Here is a 21,771-nt window from a genome sequence, read left to right as displayed (position 1 = left end):
TCTGGGGGAGGTAGTGTCTCTGTTATTTATTAAATATTCTGATGCAGCCTTTTTCAAGGCAATCACCACCCCCTCGTCTAAAAGAAGGGCGCGCTTTATTGTCCATCTCTTGCAGGGCTGCTTATGCTCCACAGTTGCTGAAAAAAGGCCCATAGGAGAAGCAGAGAGGAGAAGGCCTGAGAAGTTAAGAAACAGGCAGAAGGGCAGTGAGAGCGACAATTTAACCTACATGTTATGTTACTCCACACACACAGGATCTTTGTAAATGTTTCTTTATTGTAAGTATTCTTCACACGGAGGCCAGCATGTCTGCTTCGTATGATAGGCGGTTACAACTGTCATCCTTAGCATTCGATGCTACCTCATATATAAATGACATGGTAACATTCCATGACTAATTACATTCTATTCTAAGCATAGACATAACACATCTCCCATTCTTACCAACAATCCAAAGCAACTTGTCTTTCTAACTGAATAAATTATTATTTCCATAAAATATCATACACTAAGCAAAAACCAAGAGCAATAACATAAATGAGTAACTTCATAAACAAGGCTCAGATGTGTACTTTTTCCAGTGCAAATGTATATAAAACAAGCATTTGCAATGCAATAGGTCTCACATTCACAAGAGTTTGAGCTATTGGCATTGTAAAAGCCAATGCCTTTTATTTGTGTTTTTGTTTTGAAAACATAAATAAAAGACATTGTCATTTATAATGCTAATAGCCTAAACTCTTGTATACTGAACATGTTGGAACTATCTATCTGCAGTGATAGTGTTCTTATACCTATATCTGCAGATAGTGATTTCACACCTATATTTGCAGTGATAGTAATTTCACACTTATATTTGATGCTGGCGATCTCACACCTATATATGTTTAGTGATAGTGATTTCATACCTATATCAGCAGTAATGGTTATTGTACACCTATATGTGCAGCAATGGTGAACTCACACCAATATCTACAGTGATTGGTATCTATCACTGCATAACTGCAGACGGTGACCAATATGTACAGTAATCTAGATCTCAAACCTATATCTGAGTTGCTAGTGATGAATGGTGCTGCCTCCACACTGTCGACATCTCCACTCCCTGGTGTGTCAGTGCCTCACAGTGCGGCAGGAGTATCCACTCCAGCACCTGATGTGCCACTGCCACACAGTGCGGCTGACAATCTTCCTCTGGCCATTGATGTGTCAGTGGCACACAGTGCCGCAGCCGGTACTGCAACACCCACAGGTGGGGCAGAGCACACATACGAGGACGTGGATGGGATTGTTGTCAGAAGGAGGCAGTAGCATTCATTTCTGCCACCAGCCTGTTTTCGCTTGGTGCCGCACATGGCCTCATGACCTCCCACTGACCCCAGAAACACTCCGCTGCACTCACCTTGTACTGCGCCATGGACTGCCATATCCTGTTTGATGACCCATGACACTGTGACCAGACTGCGGACTGTACCCTTCCTCTTCCGCAGTACCTGTCATCCCCGGATGGACTCTGGCTGGCCCTCCACGGGCCCATATTGTGTGGCATGCTTGGCATGGCCCTGTACCGCTCCAGCTGCTAAACTCCACTGGATGTGCAATAAATATCCAGTGACACACTACTTTTTAACACCCCCTGTATGTATGCCTTAAAGGTGTCCCATACTATTCGGTGGGAGGCAGTGTCTGTGTTATTTATTAAATATTCTGATGCAGCCTTTTTGAAGGCAATCACCACCCCCTCGTCTAAAAGAAGGGCGCGCTTTATTGTCCATCTCTTGCAGGGCTGCTTATGCTCCACAGTTGCTGAAAAAAAGGCCCATAGGAGAAGCAGAGAGGAGAAGGCCTGAGAAGTTAAGAAACAGGCAGAAGGGCAGTGAGAGCGACAATTTAACCTACATGTTATGTTACTCCACACACACAGGATCTTTGTAAATGTTTCTTTATTGTAAGTATTCTTCACACGGAGGCCAGCATGTCTGCTTCGGATGATAGGCGGTTACAACTGTCATCCTTAGCATTCGATGCTACCTCATATATAAATGACATGGTAACATTCCATGACTAATTACATTCTATTCTAAGCATAGACATAACACATCTCCCATTCTTACCAACAATCCAAAGCAACTTGTCTTTCTAACTGAATAAATTATTATTTCCATAAAATATCATACACTAAGCAAAAACCTCTAGTCCAACACTGTCTGGAGAAATCCCATTCAGAAAATGGGATCAAATGGTGTATCCTAGAAAAAGTGACACCTAAGCCAGGGCAAGCGAATGAAATCACACGTAAAAAACGTGAGACTTTCTGGATCTACCACTTGGACAGTGTAAAACGTGGACTAAATGAAGAATTATTATGGTACGTGACCAAGTGAAAAGTTGTGCTTATCCTTGGGATACACTGGTACCAGTTCAAAGAGGGTGTCCCCACGTGGACTCTCTCAGGGCTGTCCTTACATTTCTGTTAATTGAGCCTGTAAACACCCTTAGAAATACGTAGTATTTTTTTCCAATAAGATTTTAATTAGCGTAGCTCATAGTTGTTATATTTTGTCTTTTTAGTTAGATATCTGATTTTGTTGGGAGAATTTTATTTTTTTATTTTTATTAACGCTTTATCGCATTTACTCTCCCTTGCTTAAATTTAGTTACTCAATCGCCTCGAATGTATCGCGGTAATTACACAATACCGACTTTGTTCCATATTGCCTCTCTAAACTTATGAAATCCGCCGGGTAGTCCTACCTCTACCTCTTGTGCAGAGTCAGTGCATGATTGAAAGCAATAGAGGTGACGGTTTAGTCCGTTCTTTGTGTTTGGTATTAAGTTTAGAGTCCTTCCTTTATTACTCATAGGAGGACGGGGGTCATGGTCATGGTCACATGCTTTACGATGTGACCATTTACCCGCGAGATTTGCTTTAAAACGGGTGGAGCGAACGCCCCCAAAGAACTGACCTTCGGGAGAGGCGGCGCGCGGTGCAGAGAGACGGCTACACTACCGGCTCTTCAAGGTAAGCGAGCCTGTGGTTCTTTGGGAGAATTATAGATTTAGGGTACTTTTACCCTCTGGGAGATATACGTTTAGTTTTCTCCATGCCGCTGTACCTAGATAAATGCCTAATCCGCCTGGAATGCGAGCTAGGCTGTCTCTGCCTCTCCAAACGGATCGGTAAATCTCGGTGCCAAATATGCAGACTTCTAAGTTACCGACTGGCTGAAATATGGTGCGAAGTTTTTCTTCTCGCACCAATACACTATTACTGTACATGTTGCATCCTTGCCCATTTGACAGCTTGAACGCGGTTACTTTTAACAGCCAGCATTGGTTCATAATCTGCGCAGACCGTAACTGTTTGGACTACGGGTATTAATATGCTCTATTTCCGGGTTACAGGGTCTACGACTGAGAAGCCGGTTAGACCTACATGTGGGACTACACGCTCATATTAAGTAAGCTTACGCCCTATTTGAGGGTGCTTTCGTTTCCCTCTCTAAATAGTGTTTTCAAAGCTTTTGCTGTATAAATGATTAATTGGAACACTCTTTCGTTTTGGGATACTGTCCTTTGCTAATTTTAGATCATGTCACGAATTACCACTGCTGACCGTTGATGCCTTTAGCCTCCTTTCGATTCTTGAACATCCGTGAGTGAACCACGAATTCGTGTTGTGCAAAAATCGCTGTCAACGCGATTCCTTGTATTTAAAAGGTACTTGTTTCTTTTTAAGTAGCTCTAGGGGCATCAGACACGGACTTTAATCTTGCAAGTAGCTTGAATAGGTCTATCCTGAAAATGTTGAGTTCCGATTTAATATGAGAAATCCTTTTTCTGCAGCAATCTCTTTATAACGCAGGACGCTCAGTCTCCTGACATTTACCGGATACGTTTTTGGCGACTCCAATTGTTTGGGGCGATTGGTAAGCATAGGGGCTACGCCCTTGTTTTGATTATTAGCACTAGTCAAAAGGGCATAGGAAGAAGCTTTAATGTTGTTATTTCTTACACTTTTTTCCAACTGGTTTTTGATAAACATGTAGAACTATCACATATTCTGGTGTCGTTTATTTACTGATAAATCCTTATTATGGTAGCAGCACATTCAGTAATATACTATGTGAGTACCTTGGGCAGCATGATTTCCTTCGGCTGGCCCTGGCTACTTGATGCACAGATGCCCTGTTTCATTGTGGTCACGTTGTTGAGTCCCTGTTGTTTAGCAATGAAATGAATCAATTTTAATGTCTGGGTGGTGACATATGTATATTTCTCTTTTTAGATCCCCTGGTACTTGAACAGTCACGATGAAAAAGGTCCTGATGAAGGTGGCTTAATGCTGCCGAAACGCGCGTAGACCTGCGTGGGCCTAAAGCTACATCTGGGCTCTTATATGTTTTTAGCACTGTCATCTTGCTAATAACTCAGTTCCTTTACCATCTTAGAGTGTGGTTTGAGTGTGGTATGATTGGTAACACGTGAGTATGTTGAGAGGTATGGTTGCTACCAAGGGGTAATTTTAATCATTATCCTTTCTGTAGATAATTTTCAATGTATGTGGTTTTGAGTTTTTTTCACATGAATTAAGAATAATTCTTTGATAAATTTGGATTGACAACAGATGTGATGAATTTATAAAAAGAAAAAAGATAATAAAAATTTATATGTTTGGAAATAATTCAGTATGTTTTGTGTCCTTGCCACCCGTTTGTCATATTTATAGACAGAATTGCTTTGCTAAAGTAGATGGCCACCGAAGGAACGTTCTCACATTGTAAAACCAAGAGCAATAACATAAATGAGTAACTTCATAAACAAGGCTCAGATGTGTACTTTTTCCAGTGCAAATGTATATAAAACAAGCATTTGCAATGCAATAGGTCTCACATTCACAAGAGTTTGAGCTATTGGCATTGTAAAAGCCAATGCCTTTTATTTGTGTTTTTGTTTTGAAAACATAAATAAAAGACATTGTCATTTATAATGCTAATAGCCTAAACTCTTGAATACTGAACATGTTGGAACTATCTATCTGCAGTGATAGTGTTCTTATACCTATATCTGCAGATAGTGATTTCACACTTATATTTGCAGTGATAGTAATTTCACTCTTATATGTGATGCTGGCGATCTCACACCTATATATGTTTAGTGATAGTGATTTCATACCTATATCAGCAGTAATGGTTATTTTACACCTATATGTGCAGCAATGGTGAACTCACACCAATATCTACAGTGATTGAGATCTATCACTGCATAACTGCAGACGGTGACCTATACCAATATGTACAGTAGTCTAGATCTCAAACCTATATCTGAAGTGCTAGTGATGAATGCTGCTGCCTCCACACTGTCCACATCTCCACTCCCTGGTGTGTCAGTGCCTCACGGTGCGGCAGGTGTACCTACTCCGGCACCTGATGTGCCACTGCCACACAGTGCGGCTGACAATCTTCCTCTGGCCATTGATGTGTCAGTGGCACACAGTGCCGCAGCCAGTACTGCAACACCCACAGGTGGGGCAGAGCACACATACGAGGACGTGGATGGGATTGTTGTCAGAAGGAGGCAGTAGCATTCATTTCTGCCACCAGCCTGTTTTCGCTTGGTGCCGCACATGGCCTCATGACCTCCCACTGACCCCGGAAACACTCCGCTGCACTCACCTTGTACTGCGCCATGGACTGCCATATCCTGTTTGATGACCCATGACACTGTGACCAGACTGCGGACTGTACCCTTCCTCTTCCGCAGTACCTGTCATCCCCGGATGGACTCTGGCTGGCCCTCCACGGGCCCATATTGTGTGGCGTGCTTGGCATAGCCCTGTACCACTCCAGCTGCTAAACTCCACTGGATGTGCAATAAACATCCAGTGACACACTACTGTGTCATGTCTTTCATCATTCATGTATGAATGTGTGGATGGAAGTAGGGACAGTGATTTCCCTTACGTCAATGATGCTCTTGTAGTGAGTGGGACGCCAGTCACTGTGTGCTACATTGCCTATTGTGTCCGGGTGCCGTGTACACTACAACAGGGACACACACAGTAGTCACTTACTTGTCTGGACATGGACTGAACCACGCCCAGAGCCCCCAGTCATTGTTGCAAACCTTGCGCTGGTCCAGCGTATGCTAGGTCAGAGCACTCCACTTATGCTCCGAGGGGGGCTCACATAGCTACCTGTCATATGAGTTTTCACTGGTGGTGTGCAGGTCACTGGTCTAGTTTTCAGCATGTCATGACCATTCACTGTGGGCATGTCTGCACATTCACCACACCCACATGGCACAGGCGTCACAGGCCATGTGACCCCGCAAATATAAGGGGCCGACAACGTCCCATTCCCCTCTGCTGGTGGTGACTGGATGATGGGTGCGCCACAGTGCCCAATCATAAAGGGCCCATGATTTGTTGAGCACAGGGTTGGTGGCACCCGAAGCCTTGTGGCCAACACGGGCCTACCACCACGTGGTGCTAACTGACGTTGCACAGTGTTAGTGGCACCCAAGGCCTTGTGGCCGACACGGGCCTACCACAACGTGGCGCTGACTGGCGTTGCACTGGGTTAGTGGCACCCGAGGCCTTGCGGCCGACACAGGCCTACCACCACGTGGCACTGACTGACATTGCACAGGGTTGGTGGCACACATAATTGCTGGTGTGCAGTCTGCGATGATGATGTGTGCACTGATGTGGTCTCCGCCATTGATGACTCAGGACTCAGTGACATGTGTGGGACCTGCTGTGCTGAGGGGCGGGCCCTCATGATGTGGACTATGCCATGATGGCATGACCAAGGCCTGGAGCTTGCACGGGCATGTGGCGTGTCTACTTAAGGACACACCATGGCAGCAGGTGAGCAGTAGGGCCTGTGTGCGTAGGGGCGGCGGTGTCTCTCTCTCTCCCTTAATTTCCTTCTCTCACAATCCCTCTCCCTTCCCTCTCTCTCTCTCACTCCCTCTCCCTTCCCTTCCCTCTCTTTCACTCCCTCTCCCTTCCTTCTCTCTCTCACTCCCTCTCCCTTCTCTCTCTCTCTCTCACTCGCTCTCCCTTCTGTAGTGTAGTTCCTATATCCCTGATAGGGTCTGCGCATTGTAAGAATATACACTATAGTTATGGCATAGGACTGAGGTTAGTATGCCTCTATCGAGTACGTTAAACTTAATTACTTGTGTGTGCCAGCTAACTCAGAGGTCACTAGAAACTTCTCGAATAAACAAGAAGGGATTAGTTTCTGACAACCTCATAAACATGACAACTTTGTTTCTCTTAGAATCGGAACAGTATCAGAATCATGGAAACAATAGATAACAGTTTCACTCAGTCAATCGTGCATGGTTGTTTTCTACAGAGTTTACACAGAAATAGGTAGAGAGGCGTTTCAATAAAAAGGGTTTATTGAACAGTCTTATTTCAAGTGCAAGAGATATGAACTGCTACAATCGTTAGACAGAATGTGAAGTATAATACGTACAACGTTAGCAGTAAGATAAAATAGTACTGCAATAGCATGGTTTGTAGCTATGACATATATTTATAAAAATACATACACAAATAACGCAGGCTAAAATGTGAATACTCGTCTGGTGCTTCTAGCTAGTTCTACCCCAGTGTACCTAACCTAAGTGTAGTACGAAGTATGAAGTAGGTAATGTTTTTCTATAGTCTAGCTTAGCTATAGTTAGGATTGGTGTTGCCAAGATTTGCCAAAAGTCCCTCTAGGTTCTAGTTTGCTCCATACCTTAAAATGAGAGAGCTTGGAATCACTTTCTGGGTCTCGATTTCTAACTCCCCAAAAGGGGAGTCATAAAGACTGGAGCTGGATTCTCTGCGAGGAGGATGACAGCGTCTGGTCAGTGCATAAGGCGGGGACTCGAATTCCTACTGAACTTGCTGTGGCGAGCCATGCAAGTATGCAGCTGTGACTTGCCATAGCAAGTGAAGCTATAATTATACCTTGAAGGTGTTTAGAAATGCCGGTATTGACGTAAAAGTTGGGCAGAGGAACGTCATGAATGAACCCCTTCGGAATAGATGTTTATGCATAGTAAATTAGTTCTTGGAGAAATCAATAATCCAAGCAAGGGGAACTCCTAAAGGTTTAAGAGTCTGGTTTTCCAAGAACTCATAGTGACATGGATGGACGGATGTAGGTGGCCATGCCTATATTTGGTCAGCATTAATAATGCCTAAATAAGGATTGGATTTCTGTGCCTATATAAGGGCATAAGTCGGGAAACCTATATACGGTATCTAAATTGACACACAACACTTCCCTCTCTCTCTCACTCTCTCTCCCTTCCCCCTCTCTCTCTCTCTCTCTCTCTCTCACTCTATCTCCCTTCCCTCTCTCTCTCTCACTCTCTCTCCTTTCCTTTCCTTTCCTTTCCCTCCCTCTCTTTCTCTCTCTGGCTCACTTTCCTTCTCTGTTTCTCTGAGTCTCGCTCCTTTGATGTGCGCATGACTCACGTCCTGATTTTGTGCTTTCTTTTCCAGGTTGTGTCGTCAAGATTGTCCCTGGTGGACCCGACATGAGTCTTCTGCATTGCTGTTTTGTGCTGTGTTTCAATAAAGTTATTTGTTGTTACTTTAGTGCTGTGTGACTGTTTCTCATTCTTCTGGCCACACATGTGTATTTATTTTGGCACTGTGTGTCATCATGCGTTAGTTGTGGCTCTTGTGTTGTGCAAGGTATGTGTATGTCTGGGGGGGCGGTGTGGTTGCGGTGGGTGTAGTGACCCTCATGGGTATCCGCGTTGCATGATCATTGTCTCCATGGCATCTGTGGGTCTTCAGGTGTGGCTCTTGGCTGGGCTCCCTTTTAGGCTGCAGGTAGTCGTCCTGCTTAACACCAATTAAAGGCAGGTGTTAATTCCCTGCTGCTTCCGCTGCTTATTGCCTGTTTTTGGTTCGCATCGCAGATCTGGCTATTCGTTGTGAATGTAGTGCTGTGGTTTTTTTGTGTGTTTTTGCATGGGAACGCCTACTCTGCATCTCATTAGGGTTAATTCGTGGTGTCCACCGTGGAGATGAATTTTGGGACGGTTATCGCGGGAATACAGGCGATGTCTGCAGTTTGCATTAGCTTGTGAATGGGGTGTTAAATCTATCTCCACTGTTGATGCGATAAGGTGGGGATAATTCGGAGTTGAGTCCTTGTGAATTATCCCTTAATATGGAACAATCAATCGATTTAGGTGATCAAGCAACAAAGCTGAGTTTGGGCAACCTTTTGGCTAATAGATGGAGTCAATTCTTTAAATGGCTGGGTACGGTTCACAAAGGAGCTTCTGAACAAATTCCCCAATAAGTCCCTAAAGATCAGCAATCCGACCCTCATAAGCCTTGACTAACTAAGACAGTATGCTCAAGTAAAAGTGTGGTTAACCAGGCACTGTGGAGGCTGAGGCAAAATCTGAACAGTGAGCAACCAGTATATAACTTAAGATCGGTAACAAGGAACTTAAAAAAAGTACTTTGCTATGGAAAGACACAGCACAAAGATCTTTTTTAGGCGAAACTCCTTCAAGCAAGTAAAGCCAATATTTCAAGCCAATTCTGGAAGATGGTAAATCCGATTGAAAGAGGGCCCTTGGTCACTAATAATGCAAATATTGCAGAGTCAACGTGGTCTGAACACCTATTAGCCTTATACTGGGAATGTCCATTAGATGAGGTAGGCATGAGTCATCTGGAAACTATCACCCCCACCTCTTCCTTGCATCTTCAATTGAATATAACTCATCAGGTAAGCCGATTAAGTTGAGGAAAACCAGCAGGACAAAAGCAACAAAGCCTTTGATATACCAACCTGGACATATCGCTCACATAATCTCTCATAGTCGCAAAAATGGTATACCAAGTCCGTATGTCTTACCACAATCCCTACTCAAAGTTAACCCAGTCTTCTTCTCTGAAAGTTGGCCCTGTTGTATATCATGGTCTTATAAATAATTCAACTCAAGATTCCTGGCGAGGCACAATCATGCATTCGATCTATGGAGCAACATGACATGGCATCTACATCCAATTATTGTCATGGTCACTCTTTTAGAATATGTTGCCAAAATGTGTGCAAGGCTCCTGCTAGAGTGTTTGAATGATTGGGGAAAGCCGCTACAAATTCTGCCAAACAGGATTTAACCAAGGCACTACTACCGCCACCATCCTGTTAGCACTATCATTAATTATTGATACTACTCTGGTGCCTAGCACCTCTTTGCAAATTTGCTTCGTGGGTTTTAAATCTGCATTCAATAGTAGTGAGGGTAAGTATATGGGTGAAACTACCTGGGGCCTTCCTGAAAACCTGTTTAAAGCGATCCAACATTTATGTCACAACATCTGGATGAAAATGAAGATTGCCGATGGCTATAGGGTCTCCCATAAAATTCTAACTCCAATGGCTAAAACAGGGGGGTTTCCCAGCCCCACTGTTGTTTAGTTTATTAATCTTTGATATTTCCAGCGAGTTGGCACGTGTAAATTTGCATCCCCCAAAGCTTTGTGGGAAACTGCTTTTCAACATGATGTATGCAGAAAACGTGATTCTTTTCAGCAAGTCTCACGTAGTTCAAGAGTATCTGCTTGACAAGTTACGTGGTTAACCTGCCATCAACAAACTGGAAGTAAATATAAATAAAGCAAAAACAAAGTTTATTAACAAAAACATCAATAAGAAAGGGGATGGTTCTTAAACTAGAGTAATATTGAAGGGACCAGAGAATACAAATGCTTTGGTCGATTGCAAAGGATCATATGACACACATCAACAGCACACTCATCCAAGGGCCCACACCTTATTATCAGCCTTTATCACTCTTTAGAAATCTCTTAAGGGCCCATTACTGGATCCAGCAGTGATTGTCATCGATGGTAAACTGCTACCATCCATTAACTATGGCTGTGATGACTTGCAAGGAAGACAAGTCCCTATGTTAGACAAGATTGTTACAGAAATATATAAAGTACTATTTCCTCTGCCAAGATGCACTTTCCCTGCTCAAATCCGACTGGAGCTTGGTGTAGTTAAGCAAGTTATCGCAAGGCAAAGGGCCCTTTAATTTTTCGCCATAAATTAGATAAACAAAAGTCAAGTCGTTAAATATTCTGCTATGGCCTGAACCGGTATGATGACGCTCTTGATCGCTTGTAGATGGAAAGAGCCCTAACCAACTTAGGAGCACAAGAACGTTGGAATGCACAAACACTTACACAGCACTGAGCGGGCAACCACATTTTTAGTCAGAATATTCGAATCACATAAAAAACAAAGTATTGCTATTCCACCTATGCCACTTGCTGTCCTGTCCAAACCTTAAGAGCAGACAAGGAAAGGGATAAGATTCTATGCAGTCTATGCAATAAGGCGGATCACTCACTAATCAACTTAATATTTGCATTAAAACGGTCATCTTGATGGAAAGACAGACTCTTTTAAATTAAGAGTTCAATCAAAGGTGTATTGGAACATGCTGGCAAGCTGTTCTATGAGCATTAAATCTGAATTATTATATTTTGCAAACATGGCTAGTGAAAATTCTGATGCCATTAGAAAATAAACTAATGGCATAAACATTTGAGGTTGGACCAGGGCCGGCCTTAGCGCTGGTGGCGCCCGGTGTGACAATCAATTTTAGCGTCGCCTCGGGTTCGAGGACTGGCACTGGATAAAAGTGACCCTTATCTCTCCATAGCCCTCTCTCAAATACACATCATTTATTTTAAAGAACTGGCAAAGGCTCGCCTAACAAGAATGTATATCTACCCAAACGTACGCTTTTTGGCAACATTAGGAATAGATAATGAAAGACTAGGGAAAAACATAATGTTGTAACTATTTTATGTTTGTAACTGTCACTGTTCTATATGAGGGATGCACTTATTTATTTTTGCAATTTTATAAAGCGCCTACTTGGCCAGAAGGCATCAGAGCACTTTACAACAAACAGCATACAAGGGTTACAGTGCGTTGCAATAGTAGTAATTAACCTCGTACTTTTACATCGGTAGGTGTGCGCAGTCACAAGAAATAGTTACAATGAATGGGCAGGGAAAGTACACAATTAAAGCATCGATTTCAGTGGTGTACCTTGGTAACACAAATGATGCCTGTGACAAAAGCAGTTATCCACTCAGCTCTCCGTACAAGCAGGGCCAGACTGGCCCTAGCGGGCATTGGCATTTGCATGGGAGGCTGGAGGGTTGGGAGACGGTTTTGGAGCGGCGGGGACCAGTTTTGTTACTAGGGGCTGATTTCATAGTGATGCTGCAATAACGGCCCCCAGTAAAAAAAAGTATCAGTGCTCGGACTGGTTTTGTTAAGCAGCAGTGGTTGCCACTTTCGCCGCCCCACCGGAGGTGGGAGCTGGTCTGGCAAAATAGAAAGGGCTACTTTGGGTTCCCAGTCTGGCCCTGCATAAAAAATTATGATTTGAGATCTGCTCTTTGGAGCAGGTATATTAACCCTCTGCGCAACTTTATTTGAGTAGGTAAAACATCTTAACTCTCTTTCTAACAAGAACATTAATCACAAGAGTTATCTTGACATGTGTATTGCTGCTTGTAAGCTGGATCCACAAGGAACTCTGCAGGAGGTGTTTTGAAATCGTAACTTATTGCCAAGCACAGTGCCCCCCCTCCCCAGATCAGCACCCAATGTGACTGCAACTATCGCACTGCCCTAAAGCCAGCCCTGCTGTATGCTACAGCTCCTAGCCCTTGAGTCGTGAGTTCAACTATTGCGTCATTTTAAGAAAATCAAAATGTTGTGTGCCTTTATTGCTTCCTAAATTCTGCCTACCATGTACTGCTGCATTTTTATTTCACGTCTCCGGTTAAATTATGCAATCTTCAGGGGCTTTGCTTCAAGGGGGTGTTTGGGGTGTTACACCCCCCTAATAAATGTCTTTTAAGATGAAAAGTTGGGTACAAGTACTTTCAGTCAGGTAGGGTGAGGTGTCTGTCGGATTTCACCTTCGATTTTTGCAATAACACACTGAAAAAACCACACACAGGCTCTCTCATCTCTGTTTTGTAAGTCTTAACAATTTTTATTTTACAAATTATTGTGTTTCTCTCATTTAGTATTCCTATTAATCCATATTCCTCTCCCTTTCCACTGCCTCTTAAGCCCCTCTCATGCACCCTGCTTGTCATATAATGTATTTTAACATTCAATCAATCATTCAGGGAATTTTAAAGCATGCTACTCACCAGTGAGGCTCTCAAGGCACTGGGGGAGAGGGGCAGCTCCGGTCAGTCTAAGAGCCAGGTCTTGAGGGTCTTCCTGAAGATGTACAGCATGGGGGGCATGTCTGATGTCGATCTGGAGTCCGTTCCAGGTCTTGGCCGTGATGTAGGAGAAGGTTCTTTGACCCGCTCTTGCTCTGCAGATGCGCGGGGGTTCAGGGAGGGCGAGGTCGGCGGATCTGAGGTTTCTCTTGGGTACGTGGAAGGAGATTCTGTTGTTGAGATATTGTGGTCTGGTATTGTGGAGACATTTGTAGGCGTGAGTGAGTATCTTGAAAGTTACTGTTCTCTCGATGGGGAGCCAGTGGAGGTTTCGCAGGTGTTGAGTGAAGTGTTTGTGTCGAAGAATGCAGAGGGTGAGTCTGGCTGCGGGGTTCTGTATGGTCTGGAGTTTGCGGAGCAGAGACTTGTTGACACCGGCATAGAGGCCGTTTCCATAGTCCAGTCTGCTGGTAATGAGAGCGTGGGTGGCGGTCTTTCTTGATTTAGGGGGGATCCATTTAAAGGTCTTCCAGAGGATGAGGAGGGTGTTGAAGCAGGTGGAGGAAGAATGGGTACGATGCTGAAGTTCCAGGCGTGGTCTGTGGGGATGTGGGGTGCTCAGGGCAGTGGGCCACCAGGTGTTGTCCCATGCAGAGTGGGAGGGTCCAAAGATGAGGACCTCTGTCTTCTCTAGGTTGAGCTTCAAGCAGCTACTGTTTATCGAGAATGCAACATCCTCCATTACTTCCTGGAAGCTGACTCTGGTGGTGAAGGGGTCCTTGGTGAGGGAGTGGATGACCTAGGTGTCGTCAGCTTAGGATACTATGGTGAGTCCGTGATGTCTCACAATGGCGGCAAGGGGGGTCATGTAGAGGTTGAAGAGCGTGGGGCTGAGCGATGATCCTTGGAGTACTCCGCAGTTGATCTCTGTGGGTTCAGAGAGAGAGAGTGGAAGTCTGATTCTTTGGGTTCTTCCGGTGAGGCAGGAGCGGACCCAGTAGAGGGCAGTTCCCAGTATGCCAGCGCCGTGGAGTCCGTTGGTGAGTGTGTGGTGGGAGATGATGTTGAAGGCTGCGGAGAGGTTGAGTAGGATCAGGCCTGCGGTGTGTTCTTGGTCAAAGAGGGTGCAGATCTCATCTGTAGCGGTGAGTAGAGCTTGCTGTGGAATCCAGATTGGGAGGGGTTGAGGATGGGGGGGTCAAGGATGCAGTTCTCTTCGATGAATTTCGTTAGTTGGCTGTTGACGGTCTTCTCTGTGACTTTGGCCGTTAAGGGGAGAAGGGATATGGGTTGGTAGTTCTTGAGGTTCGAAGGATCTGCTGAGGGATTCTTGAGTAGGGTTCTGACTTCTGCACATTTCCAGTCTGCCAGTTTCGAAGGTGGCATTGATGGTGCATCGTAGTTCTGGTGCGATGGCGGCTTTGTGGAAGAAGTGCGGGGGCAGGGGCCCATGAGGGCTCCTGAGTAAATGCCTTTCATGGTTAATGCGGTGCCTTCGGTGGTGACTGGTGTCCAGGAGGAGATGGTGGGCTTGCTGGCATGGCTGGAAGAGGGAGTGGTTTCGGAGTCAGGTGTCTGGTCATTGAAGTCGTCGCCCTTGATTTTCAGATGAAAGTAGGAGCCAAGCTTGTTGCAGAGGTCCTGGGAGGAGGTGATGTCTGTGTTTTCGCCAATGGGGGTTTGGTGAATTACTGGATGATGCTGAAGAGTTCCTTTGAGTTGCTGGAGTTGGCAAGGATCTTGTTCTGCATGAAGGTCCTTTTGGTGGATCTGATGCATTGGTGGTGTTCTGCATGCGTTCTTGTAGTTGGTGTGGTCTTCCGAGGATTTGCTGTGTCTCCAATTCTTCTTGTGACGTCTGCAGGTGCGTCTGGGTGGCCTTTCTGGGGCACTGTCTATTGGGTATACGTAGAGGTGCGAGCTCATCTGTGCAGTTGGTGATCCATCTGTGAAAGTCTTTGGCTGTGAGGTTGGCATCTGTCGAGGTGGAGGGGGCACTGTGGTTGAGGGAGGAGTTGAGCTGCTCCTCGATCACCTTGCTTCAGTCCCTTTGCAGAGAATGGGGTGCAGGTTTGGGGGTGGTGGGTTTGTCGACGTGTAAGTGTATGCAGTGGTGGTCCATCCAGGGGGGTTTCGTGGTGTGGTTGAAGTGGATGTTGTTACCTCCTGCGAAGATGGAGTTGAGGGTGTGTCCTGTCTTGTGGGGGTGGTGACAAGTTATTTCAGTCCGAGGTTGGTGAGGTTGTCCAGGAGGGTGTCGGAGTTTGGGTCGCTGAGGTTGTCAAGGTGGAAGTTGAGGTCTCCGATGAGTATGTAGTCCATGGAGGCGATGGCGTGGGGCGTGATAAGGTCGGCGATGGTAGTGGTGAACGTAGTTCGGGGTCCAGGAGGTCTGTAGGTGAGGGTGCCTCATGGGGTCATTCTGGGGCTGGTCTGGATCTGGAAATGGAGGTGTTCAGTGGTGGGCAGGCTGATGCTTGAGCTGGAGGTGGTGAGGCGGAAGGAGCTCTTGTGTGTGATGGCAATTCCTCCTCCTGGGCTGTTGGGGCAGTCCTTCCACTGGATCTTGTATCCGTCAGGGATGGCGGTGGGGATGTCAGGGATGGAAGTTGAGTCGGTTCAAGTTTCTGTGAAGACGGTGAAGTCTGGCGAGAGGGTGTTGAGGAGGTCCCATATCTCTATGGCGTGTCTGTGCATGGAGGGCACGTTGAGAATGATGCACCTCAGGGCTTTGGGGGTGCTGGTGTCCGGTGTGGGGGTGGTGGCCGAGGGGGTGAGGAGAGTGGTGAAGGTTTAGCGTCAGTGACGGCAGGAGAACTGGCTGTGGGTGGTATTCGGTATTGGACAGCTGGCAGTTGTTATTCCTTCAGGGGTTGAGTCCGAGGAGGGCAGCTGAAGCATAGCGGTGGGTGGTCAGAGATCCAGGGTCCCTGGTACTGGTTGCGTTTGGGTCCTGGACGGGTGGAGACGGGCTTGCCTTTGGAGTGCATTCGGCACGCCACTGGCATGCCCGCTGCACACATCTGCATTAGATGCCAGTGTGATAATCAGGAAACCTGATGCTCACGCCCCCCATCTTATTGACCAAGCTATGCCCCTGGCAATGGTGTTAGTAACTAAGCATGACTAATAAACATTTGAAAGTTTTTAGCAAGCCCAGACATCTCAGCTTATTAAATTCTACCTACCATGTACTGCTGCATTTCAACTTAACGTCTCCAGTTAAATTATGCAATGTTGTAAGCAACTTAGCATGATTAATGGACATTTGAATATTAGTACCAGTCCAAGGCATACCGGGAAATCTGAAGACCTGTAGGATTGGTCTGTACAGGTCAAACAATGGATATAAAACAACATTTACCGTACATTTCTTTGACAGAAAGTTTTGTCAATACCAACTATCAATAAAAAGCATGTGTGAGTCAACCTATCATGATTGACTGGAGCAGGATAACTTTGTGACCATATAAAGCCAATACAGTGTCAATGTGGTCACAACATAGTCACAAGTTTAAACTGTTCCAGTTGAGGGCTGTAGACCTACCTAGACATGTAGGGTACTGTTTCTATTGAGACAAGTGAGAGAACATTGAATTGTTGCTTGAGTTTGAAATACCTTAAAAAATAAGAGACAAGAGGCATTTAGCAAAACAGGAACAGTTTGTTTAATTAAACATAGCGGCCGGGAGAACAGTTACAAATGCAGGGTCTGAGGACTGTGTTGATTTACATTCAGTTGGCATCCTTCCTAAATACAGTTTTCATCAGGTTGTTCAGTTCTCCAGTTATCCATATATGGTAAAGAATGTGGGTTGCTGCCTTAGAATCATAAATTAATGGTCAAATGGTTACTGCAGGTGGGCCTCAAACTTGCTTGGACAAAATGTGGCCAGTGGGTAATGTATCCAGATGTCCAGCACAGGAACAACGTGATCACTGCAGGTGCTGTATTCTGATTGTTTATGTGTTCCTAAGTTATGTGGCCTCTGACTTTATGGTATTTAAGGAGTGCACATATCCCCTGCGACCAGGTGTGCTTTATTGGTGCCATTCTCTCTTGAACATTATAATGTTGCTGCGCCTATCTGTGGGATTGATCTAAAGTTTCGTGTTTGTGTGGTTATCTGCTAGCTATGCAGCATCCCATCTGTGACCTATAAATCATTAACCTCAGGCCTGCGTCTCAGAGCTTGCTTGACTATATATTTGGAGTTCACGACTGGCGATTTCCTTTATAGGTATGTGAGTTCGTTTTCATAAATAAATGCATTGTTTTTCATAGTCACACTATCATTTTCAATATTAACAGGGTGGTGGGACTTAGCCATTATCCTGAAATTCTGGACTTTTCTGTCAAAGAAAAGTAAAGGAAATTGTAATTTTATTTTTTACCCATACTTTCATATTTGCTAGGGGCTGGGTAATAAAGCCTGTTGGGACTCGTACAAGTCACATAACTGTGGGTACTCCTTTTTCTCTTTTTCTACTTTTCAGAAATATCTGGGTTTCATGTGCACCAGTGCGTGATGGCTGATCCCAGGACTAAACACGGCAGACATCCACCATCAAGTCTTTCCTCACCAAAATCATGTATTGGGGGCTAGTGTGTGGATCCCTTCTCAGACCCATGGAAAACCTGCACATTTCTGATAACCCTCATTCAAGTGACCTAAGGGAATACAGATTGTGTCAAGCCTTGGCAGGGAAAAGCTCCTGTGCACCATTTTTTAGGGCTAAAATGCAGAAAACCCTGACAAATGTCGTGTTCAGCGCATAGTCCCAGCCAGCAAATCAAAGTGCGGGCAGTGTGGCCCAGACATAAACACAATATTATGGGAAGATGCTGAAAATACATGGTTTTGATAGCTTTCCATACAGCACAAGTTTGATACACGAGACCAAAATACAGGTAGCCTAAACTAGCATTGCGATTTAAATTGCTCTAGACATTTCCAAAATGCACTGCACCTAATATATTGCCTGTGGCACCCCGAACCCATAGACAGCCATTCATATGTAGTACCACCATGCTCACGAAATCTGAAGGAACAATATGGGGGGGGGCTTGGGGGCAAACCTTGATAGGTGTGTATTCCTACATGAGGGAGACTGGAGGGAATTAGCATATTTTTTAAAACTTTCTCCAAATACCTAACACATCTAATATTCAGTGCACTCTCTGGCCATCCAATTATGGTGAGGGAGGCCTGCCACCCAGTGAAAGAAGCATAGGGATTTGTAGGTATTAAAAATGTAAGGTTGTCGTATGTTTCCATCCAACTCTGGGCTGCTAATTATGACCAAACGACAGGTAGCCTAAACTAGCCTTTCCCTTGCAATTGCTTTCAAACGTTCTAAGTACACCCGTCGGCACCTTGAACCAAAAGAAAACAATACATGGCTGGTACCCTGATGCTCAGGTGACAGAGGAATAAAGTTTGAGGTGAACTCTTGGCAACAACATGTTACTCGATGATGGAGACAGGAGGGAATTATCATGTTTTGAAACAAATTGCTAGAAATTTGGGAAGAATCATATTCAGCATGTTGTACCATTCAGCTCACAAGGGCAAGCCAAATCTGCCTTACATCAACAGACTCCTGAAGTCATACAGAATTAGAAAATGTATCGTTTTTATATATTTCTTATAGTAGAGTTTGATATTTGTCATTAAGTGAACAGTGCAGTATACGCTGCGGTTCTGCCTTCTTTTTGTCATCTGAGCTAATATTACATAATTGATTTTGCAATTGGCTTTCTCTAGTAAAAATCCATACATATTTTGGTATTGCTGGACTTTAGATATTAAAGGTAACATTTGCGAAATGCAACCAAGTATTGAGCAAATTCTTGCAAAAAATAAAAACATAATAATTCTTTCCTCATATTTCAAGCTGTAATGAGATATTGATGTGGGCTTTCCATCAATACAGATCCCCAAATGTTCCCCAAAAAATAAGTTTGTATGGTTGTGCAAAGAGAACAGAGTAGTACATGTTTTTAAAAATCTGAAAGCTGATGATGGAAAGTGTTAAGAATGATATTTCAATTAAACAGACAAGTCTTGGAGCAAATTTTACAACAAATGATAGTTGTGTCTCCCTCCAAATTATCACAGAAAAATATGTTAAGCAGAAACATCAGGCAATTTATACCTCTTTTATTGACATTTCATATGCATTCAACAAGGTGATAGAGTTGCATTATGGTCAAAACATCAATTGTGAGAAATGATGGCTCCACTCTTATAGCTCAGGAAACGTAAGTAAAAATACAACTCATTATTGACTACATACTTTCTTTGCAAATAGATGCACATTATATTCTGAAACAAGGCAACGTCCCTGCTCCACTTTTTTCTCCTTGTACTTAGCTGATTTACCAGAAGGCTCCTATTACATGTAGAGCGCACTACACTGGTCTGCCCCACATTGCAGCTGTAACTGGGCGCACTGGGCACTGACTGTTTAAAAGTGGGGGGAGAGATCCGTCTGCAGGAGTGTGCAGTGAGTGGGTGCACCTACCTGCAGGGAGGTGTCTGGTTTATCTTTTCGATTGAAACTTCTTTCACCTCCTTCCAAGGTTGGGTAGGCTGATAATACTCTGCCTCTATATCCACATGCTGAGGGCCTCGTTTCTTTGGCGTCCTCAGCTCTGATACAGTGTAGATGTAGTGGCAAAATGTTGTCATTTCCCTTTCTCCAGATGATTGTGCCAGATTGATCTACATTATAGAAGGGGCTGCAAAAGCATCTGCGGGTCCTGCCATAATACCATAGTGCCCTACAGAAGGTGTGTGTTGACTCGATAGGGCTTTTACTGTAATACGGTGCCTGGTGTGTTCTTTCTGTTACAAATTGGTAGTAAGATAACTATCAGTCTTATTCTAGACAACTACGGGTTTTTTTGACACCCAGTCAGGTTTCTCTTGAAGCTGACTACTTTGATAATGCTTCAAATAGGTTCTTGATTAAAATCAGACAAAGCTAAATCTTGAGATTTGCTAAAAATGATCATAGAGGTCCTACATCTTGATAGTTATATGGACAGAAAAAGTTATATTGGTTTGGGGATGCATTTTAAACTTACAGCACCAATCTATTCACAATCCAGGAGGAATCATATACAACACCAATCTATTATTCCAACCTCAATGAGGGAAGGGCTTTTATAGTTTTTCTGCAACTTAAGCAAATATGACACCATTTATGTGAGTCTAATCATCCCCACCAAGAAAAGCATCAAAGCAAATATAATGGAATTTAGTTTATCTAATTTATTTAAAATGTAACTCATAATAATTTTGATTGTTTTTGTAATATGTGTCATAAATCAAATACCTTGAGTAGCTTATTTTAGTTGAATTTCAAGTAAATTCAAATGAGTCAAACTTTTTTGGGGGCAATAGTTGTTTAATGGAAGGATTTCTGACTTATCAGAGTTTATCTTACAAACTGAAAATAACACAACTTTTATAGAGAAGGCGGGTAAGGTATTTTCCTCAATTAGTTACATCTAAAAGATTTTTTTCAGCATAAACAGAAAATTTAGGTTGATCTTCTCCACACTTATAACTAGTATTATCAGGATTTTGCGGAATTCAAATTTGGAAACGTTCTAAACTTAAAATAAACGTAAGTGTGAAAAGTAGAAATAGGTATTTACATTAGGTTTGGCTAATTACATCTCCCTGACAGGAGGAAATCGTCTCACGGAGTCCAGTCCGGGTTTTCCTGCCCGCTTGTCGACCGAAGCCGCAACCGCGAGTGTAGCAACGAGCTGCTGCCGCCATCGCCATTGCCATCGCTGCTTACTGTCTCTCCCGGGAGGGGTCCCAAGGTTTACCATACCCCCGTGGAGGGGCAGGGCAGGGTGAGGTGGCGAGGTGCAGAAACGGTGCGGCGCAGTAACGGACTAATTACCAACCCTTCAGCCGCCACCGCATTTTGGTCATCATTTAGTTATCGCCCGCGCATCACGCAACAACTAGGGAAACCAAGAAACTAAGTGGCAGGAGTCACAAAGGATTATCTTGAGGCCGCGGCACAGCTTTTTGCCCTTTGTGGTCCCTGGTGGGCCGCAAACTCCCTGGCTTTGCCCTTGACTTGCCTTGCTTTGGTAGGTGCTTGGTGGGGGGGGTAGGAGGGCAAGGGGACTGTTAGCACATTATCTTAATCCAGCCAGTGGCCCCTTGAGGAGCTAGGGGGCCAGAGGAATCATAAGGCAAGGTACGGAGAACCAGCTCCAGAGCTTCTGAGTAAGGTGGAGTGGTGTGGAGTCTGGATTTATCAACGGTTCCCAGCCCAGCTCAGAACCAGCGTTAGACGCAGGATCTGGGAGTCATTACAGGAATTATAAAAGCTGCAAAGCAATCAAGCCTCCCTTTGCTCCCTCGCGGTGGGGTTTTCATAGTTGTAGTGATCTGGATTATATGTGATTTACCGGGTGGTTATATATTAAGGAAGTTACTGGAGGTGGCCTCCAGAAAGATTTTAGCCTGACTCCTCTTTATCAACTA

Source organism: Lissotriton helveticus, chromosome 1_1, assembly GCF_964261635.1.
Source record: "Lissotriton helveticus chromosome 1_1, aLisHel1.1, whole genome shotgun sequence".
Classification (NCBI taxonomy): Eukaryota; Metazoa; Chordata; class Amphibia; order Caudata; family Salamandridae; genus Lissotriton; species Lissotriton helveticus.
The sequence above is the reverse complement of the archived record's forward strand: the minus strand, read 5'-3'. Positions refer to the sequence as shown.